Source organism: Typopeltis vanoorti, chromosome 3 (assembly GCF_054136105.1).
Source record: "Typopeltis vanoorti isolate ZY-2024b chromosome 3, IOZ_Tvanoo_1.0, whole genome shotgun sequence".
In the NCBI taxonomy this organism is placed as follows: Eukaryota; Metazoa; Arthropoda; class Arachnida; order Uropygi; family Thelyphonidae; genus Typopeltis; species Typopeltis vanoorti.
In genome coordinates this window covers 129896816-129904068 of record NC_143551.1, presented here as the reverse complement: position 1 = coordinate 129904068, position 7253 = coordinate 129896816, and the positions used below count along the sequence as shown (strand labels likewise).

The 7253-nt window shown below is 37.3% G+C and overlaps 1 protein-coding gene across 5 annotated transcripts in view; it reads left to right on the top strand.

The window, feature by feature from the left end:
* The first annotated feature begins 1004 nt into the window (after nucleotides 1–1004).
* The window catches only part of LOC150108566 (cilia- and flagella-associated protein 53-like), a 119662-nt gene continuing 113413 nt past the window's right edge, over nucleotides 1005–7253 (top strand). For 3 of the 5 annotated variants that reach the window (XM_090416006.1, XM_090416005.1, XM_090416003.1), the window contains exons 1-3: nucleotides 1005–1254; nucleotides 6245–6299; nucleotides 6509–6566. The gene's annotated coding sequence lies outside the window, so the exon portion shown is untranslated. The remainder of the gene's footprint in view (nucleotides 1255–6244; nucleotides 6300–6508; nucleotides 6567–7253) is intronic. The other 2 variants (XM_090416007.1, XM_090416004.1) reach the window with 1 other exon arrangement.

The window sequence follows — 7253 nt, the reverse complement described above, 5'->3', positions numbered from 1 at the left end:
CTCAGTGGATGTGGAGTTTGCACACCACAGCGCTTAACAGCATCTTCATGCTGTTAAGCACTGTGGTGTGCAAGAAATTTTTCTAAGCTTTTTTCGAACCGTTCCCGAGTTAGTCGATCTCTGGCACGGGCAAGCGGGTTTTTTCTCCCGGAAACTCGGGTTTTTCTTTCCGTAAACTCAAGAAAATCGACCGTAGAACCCACATTAAATATATTGCCTTAAAGTTAGGGACCACGAGATGGTGACACTTGTGCCGTCCCTCTGCAATGCGTGTCGCTTAATTAGTGATAGCCTTGGGCCAGCTATCTCTGATTGGTTGCCAGTGGAGATTGAACTGCCCACTCAGTCTCCAAAAGTTAGATAGGGTAAACGGCCTTGCCTACTCCCTGTACGGGAACAAAAAAGGCGTTAGCTGATTTTGATTTTTTGATTAAAAGGATACCATATGTAAATCGTTGACATGCCAGCAAAATTCTTGAGCACGCCACCTCTGACACGCGTGTCATAGGTTCGTCACCCGTGGTCTATACTGATTGAGTGACGGAAACTATGTTTATTGGTATTATTTTAGCCTGATCTTTGGCTGAGTTGCCTTGATCTAGCACTGCAGTATGCGATCCCAAGGTAAACTGCATTTTTGACTTTTAGTGCTATTGATTGAGCACGGGCCCAAGAATAAAAGGCACTGCTAAACGGAGAAATTTGTTTTTTGATCATAAAGAACTATCTTTCAACTCTGTTCTAAACTTAAATTTTGAGAAGAACAGTGAAGTCCAACAGGCGGAAATTCTTAGCTCTTGATTTATTATTAATATAATTAGCTTTGGCTTTTCGTTAATAATAATGATTCATTTTTTTTATAATATTATTTGACTGAAAATTCATATTTCTGTTTTGTTGTGAACTCTTTAAGAAAAAAAAAAAAAAAAAAGGAAAGCATTCCTTATTACTAATGCTTGTTGCCACTGGCAACGTATTCTGTTGGAATACTTCGAGTTGACAATTTGACTGCCATTTATTAGCAAGTGGAGAAAAAAATCCTGTGTTTTAAGTGGTGTGCAATATGTCATAATGTACACAAACTACTTCGTGTTTCTGTAATTTATATCAAATTATTAAATCGCAAACGTTCTAGATGTGTTAAATTTGTATTCATGAAGAATGGGACCAACGTGTATTCAATTCTGTATTTGCCGGTATGGAAAAGCTTAAGAACTCAAGAGAAACTTGTGTATTAAAGCGAAACTTTCATAGGTAAAGTAGAAATCAGTTAGATGGTGTGAATAATATTTCTTTATTTGGTTGATCTTTAAAGTCTCGGAATTATATACTGACATATATACTCAAATATAAATGTAGTAAGCAGTTTTATTGCAAGTTTTAAAACTGGATTAATAATAAGCCTATATAATTAATATGGAAAGCATCTTATACAGTAATTTTGTCAATGTGCCAATGTGTTTACTGACATCCGTAACAGCAAATCAGAATCCATATTAGTGTTGAGAATTAAAATCATCTAGGTTTTTTTCCAGTATTATCTGTATTCACAAATAATACATATTTACAGATGTAGAAAATGTAATTTTTCTAAACAGAAAAAAAACCCTTATGACTTTCATTAACAGTTAACATTAATGTATGCAACATAACATTGCCAATCCCATGTAAAATTTTCTAAAAGATTAGGGATCACATAATGTCATATTTAACAGGTTATTTTTAATATGTCATATTTAACAGTGATATATTTTAAAGTGAAGTCAAATTATTTTTTCATATAACACCAATATCATCATATGCTAAATAAATAATCTTTTCTCAAGTATGATTTACTTTCTAATCAATTGCCTCAGTATCCCATAATGCAAAGCACACTTCCTTTTTTGACATATATATTGCTATGTATTATGAAAAGGATCACTACCCAGACCAGTTTTGACTTTATAGAGGTTTCATCAGTAGCTCTAACTGACATTTTATATAGAGTGACAACTGAGTTGGATAAAGGAAATGATACTACTGGACTCTGAAAGTCATATAACAGAAAACCACAAGGAAAACTATTACATAAGTTGGATCAGATGAAAATAGATGTGAAGTTGATGGCATAGATAAGGTGGTGGTGGCTGACATACAGATACCAGAGAGTATTATATAGTGGAACAGAATCCAGGAGAATGAATGGGGAGGGAGTGCCTCAGTAGTAGGGGCTGCTACTGTTTACTTTGTATATTAATGATATAGGAAATGATTTAAAGAAAATTATTCAGTTTGTTGATGATGATGCTAAACTGGGGTAGTTAATAAAGGTGATTTAGAGATCCTGTAGAATAATTTAAATATAGAGAGCAGAAATGTGTTTTTACTGCAGATCTCAAAAATTCTCCTGCACGAAAGAGTTAAAAAAAAACCCATAAAAACATCAAAAATTCAACCAAAAAAATCATAGAAGACAACAGTAATCCAACCAATCAATCCACCAACAAAATTCTTAAAAACGTTTCCAGTGGTGACATCGTTTATATTTACTTCACCAACATTAGTGGCTTAAACAGCAATATAAACAATGTCACCACCACCTACTGTCATCTAAATCAGAATTATTATTCCTTTCAGAACCCCAACTGGCAATCTTAATAGCCAATGTTCACTTCAACTGCCAAAATACATATTACATAGCTTTTTCCACCACAAGGGTGGCACTTGGGCATTAGTCAGATCTTACATACCATGCCAGAGACTGCAATTCCTGGAATCTCCTACTGTTTGATCTACTTAGGCTCAAAATTTCTCTCCTAAATTATCCTGCCCTTTTCATATTCTTCATATGCTCCCTCTGTCAACCACTCTGACCTCTTCAACTTTCTCTCTCTCTAAAGCTCACCTTTCTACAATCGAAGTATCCCAACAGTGAGGTAATTCTTCTTGGGGACTTCAATGTCCACAACTCATATTGGCACCCCTTCTCCAGTTTCACCAATCAAGCAGGCAGAGATGCTGAGGTGTTCACCATCAGCAATGACCTATCTCAGATCATCAATCTTCCCACCAAAATATCAGACCCCCCCCTCCAATTTTCCAGCACACAAAACACTTGACCTCTTCCTGACAAGTTCTCCTCTTAGAAACTCGGACCACAACCCTCATGCAAGTATCTTTTGTTGCAGAACAACCTGCACCCCCACCAGTTCACAGTCTTGTGTCCTTTGGGTGGCAAGGTGTACAAGGGTGGCAACTGAGAGGACCCCTTGGTGACCTTCCTCCTTCCCATGGTCCAGCTACTGCTTAATTTCCTCTGATCCAAACATCTGCTCAAATGGAATAACAGGAACATCCTCACAGGAATGAAGGCTTTCATCCCCTATTCCACTCCAAATTCTCAGCCACCATCCAAGCTTTGGTTCTCAAAAAAGTGTGTCCATGCTGTAAAAGAAAAAACCTCTGCTTACTACAATTGGCTCAAGACCAAAACTTCAGCTGCTCTATCTGCTTATACTGCAGCTCGTAACAGTTGCAAAAGAATCATCACCAAATCCAAGTTCTGGCTTTGAACAAGCCAAATGCTCCAAACTTGCCTTTTGCCCAAATGGCAGTTGCTCTTTCTGATTTCTTGTCTAACCTAACGTAACCTAACTTAATCACTCTTCTTTTCCAATTCCTGCATTGATGACCTGGGCAAAGTTCCCTCAACTCCACAAGGAACAGCTCCCTTCACGTCTCCCGTAGTCTTCCGACAAAAAGAAATCTCAAGAATCTTTAATAACCTGAACACAAACAAGGCATTTGGTTCTGATGGTATCCCACCTATTATTCAAAAATTGTGCCCTAGAACTAACACCTATCCTGTGTCGCCTCTTCAATCTATCCTATTCAACTGGCAGCTACCTCACAAAGCATGGAAACAGGTCCACATCCAGCCTATCCCAAACAAACTATGAACCAACAAACTACAATCCAATTGCTCTCACTTCTGTTCTCTCAAAAATTATGGAGACGGTCATCAACAACCAACTTTTGAGGCCACCTAGAGACATACCAACTAATCAGTGACCAGCAGTATGGATTCTGCTACTCGCAATCTACAGCTGATCATCTTTGCTTTCACCACCAATGGACTCAGTCTTTGGAGAAGTTTGGAGAAACTCACATGGTTGGCCTCGACATTTCAAAGGCATTTGATTGGGTTTGGCACAAGGGCCTACTCACTAAACCGCCATCCTTATGGTCCACCTTCCTCACTATTGCTAACTTTCTCACTGGTTGCTCACTACATGTCATGTTGGACAGCTTACTCTCCTCAGATTTCTCCACCAATGCAGGAGTACTCCAGGGTTCTGGTCTTTCACCAACTCTCTTCCTCTTGTAGTTAAATGACCTACTCTCACAGACTTCCAATCCTATCCATAGCTTTGTTGATGATACTTTTCATTCGACAAACCTGTTATTGCTCAAGTGTTAGAATCTTTAAGATCTACCATGATTAGGGACCTGAACTCAGATCTCTTAGCTATATCCCAGTGGGGCAAGGATAACCTTGCAAACTTCAATGCCACCAAAACTCAGTTCTCTCTGATCTCTCTCTCAAGAAAGAGCTCGCATCTCTTCCCCTCCCCCTTTGCCTTAAGTAATACTGAGATATCAAGCACAATCAGATTTCTCTTCTTGGGCTGACTTGCACCTCTGATCTTTCTTGGCACAACCACATTTCAATGGCAGCTTCTGCAGCCACCAAAAAAACTTGGGGTACTTTTTTGCACAAGGCACTACTTCACAGCTGCTAAGTCTATATAAAACCCAAATCTGCCCTGCCATGGAATATTGCTTCCAAATTTGGGGTGATGCACCAAAATCCTCTCTAAAATTGCTCAATTCTATCAAGAAGAGGGCATTCCAGCTAATTAATGATCCCTCTCTCACAAACCCACTTTAACATGTTCATTGCCAATCGCGCGATGCGAGTTCTCGGCAAATGGCCAATCGTGCGTTATCGCGTTGACGTCGCTAACTAAATAAAAAAATAAAAAAAAATTTGGCCACCACACGAAATTCCAATTTTCAGCTTGGCAATGAACGATACACATGATGCGAGTTCTCACCAAACGGCCGATCACGCGTTATCGCGTGGACGTTGCTAACTAAATAAAAAAAAAATTTGGCCACCACACGAAATTCCAATTTTCAGCTTGGCAATGAAAGTGTTAATCCTCTCACAGATGGTCAGTTTCTGCCTTGTGCTTCTTCTGCAGATACTTTCATGGACAGTGCTCTGCTGAGTTGGCCAATAATATTCCTCCACTCTCCTCCAAAATCATTAAAACAAGAGCCACTTCTAACCACCACCCTTTTACAGTCCCTCTTCCATCCACTTCTGTCCTTTCGAACCATCCCCCCCCCACTCTGCCTTCCTGAAAGATTACAACCCTCAGCTGTTCAAGTTCAAATGTGAACTTGAACAGCTGAGGGTTGTAATTAGCTGTCCAAATGTGAACAGACCTCCTTTCTTACATGCAATAGTGTGGATCAGATATATATAAAAAAATGGCAATGTGTGTGCCAAGGAAAATGGTTGTTAGTTTATCAGCAAAATGTAAGGTCACTTTTGGATAAAATGATTACATACTGTGTATTATATTAATGGTACTGGATTACAAGAAATTGATGAAGCTAGAGATTTGGGGATGATGGTAGACAAAAAAAAAAGTTGAAGTTCAGAGGATATATTGCAAAAGTTGGCAGAATAGCTGAAAGGATAACTTGGATGTTGAGGAACACAGTGACAAATAAAGACATGGAGGTTATTGTCTCTCTCTATGTAAGGTATAATATAGCAACATCTTAACTACTCTACACAGATTTGGTGACTTCTGAAAGATTGGGCTTTTTTTTTGGTGTCACTTATTTGGTGACCTCTAAAAGATTAATACAAAAGAAATTTGCAACCTGTGCACCTTAAGTCTCTCTTCACATCCTTTCCTTTCAATACGTGATGAGTAGAGAGAGAGAGAGAGAGTGAGTGGCCTTGAAAAAAAAGTTCCATGTTTGGTCTTTTAAGCAGGGTTTCCAGACCAGGTAAAAAATGAATAAAAATATTAATACTCTAAATTTTCTGAAAAAATTGTTACGCTCCTAAAATGTTTAAAGTGTGTTATATAGTTAATTTGTTGTTCGTGTTAACCAACAACATTATCACACTATGAAGTAAATATATCAGGAAATAAAAAAGTTTTCTTTTAATTTTCAGTTTTTCCTGATAGCAAAGAAGAAGTACCAGCACCTATTGCTTTACAAAAAAAAAAGTATTGTATATATATATATATCTTGCTGTATTTATTCTTGTTTTTGTATTATGCCATTCTGGTTTTCCTTCTTCAGTTTTTTTCTGTCTTATCTATGTATTTGCTAATTCTCTGCTTATATACCCACTAATTTATATTATATAATAATATGGCTTTATAATGGGAAATTTCTTACTTTTTTTTTTTTTTTTGAATTTCATTAATTCTAGCTGTTTAGGTGATAATCAAAAAAGTGAAACGAAGAATTGGTTTTCATTTTCTTGCTAGGTAAATTTATGTATATATATCTTTATGTTTGTGGAAAGAGATCTATTAATTTTTATCATTTTTATTTAGAGCAGCGCTTCCCAAACTGTGCACCGTGGCCCCCTTGGGGGCCATTAGTTTTGTTGAGGGGGGGAGACTGTGAAATAATGAAAACAAATTTAAAATGCCTTAAGACTAAGTGGCCACGTCAAATGTGTATGTAAGATGCCAAAAATGTAATATTTGCATTTGATTTTTGCAATATTCGCTGTGTATGTTTTGTATTGAATATAAATACAATAAATATAATAATAATATGTCTGTATTACGATTTTTTTTTTCGATGGGGGCCGTGAAATATTTTAATTTTTCCAAGGGGGGCAAACATGGTAAAATCATGGTAGGCAAACACTGTTACACACAAAGCCCATTGAACCATGCTTTAAACTCATTCAATTAGAGAGTGCTACATGGTGTGTAGTGTGTGTGGAGAGCTCCAGAACAGATGTGTCATTTTGAGTAATAATTGGTGAATTTGCACCGTATTTACATAGTATTGTTTACTTTTCGTATTTTAGCATGTCTGAGTAATTTTTGGGTGTTTTCTGAGTATTTTAAATAGTAAATTGATAGATATAATTATCGTGCACATGACCCCCATAAAGAGGAATACAACAAAGATGGCGTCCAGGTCGCATTTCTTTGTCA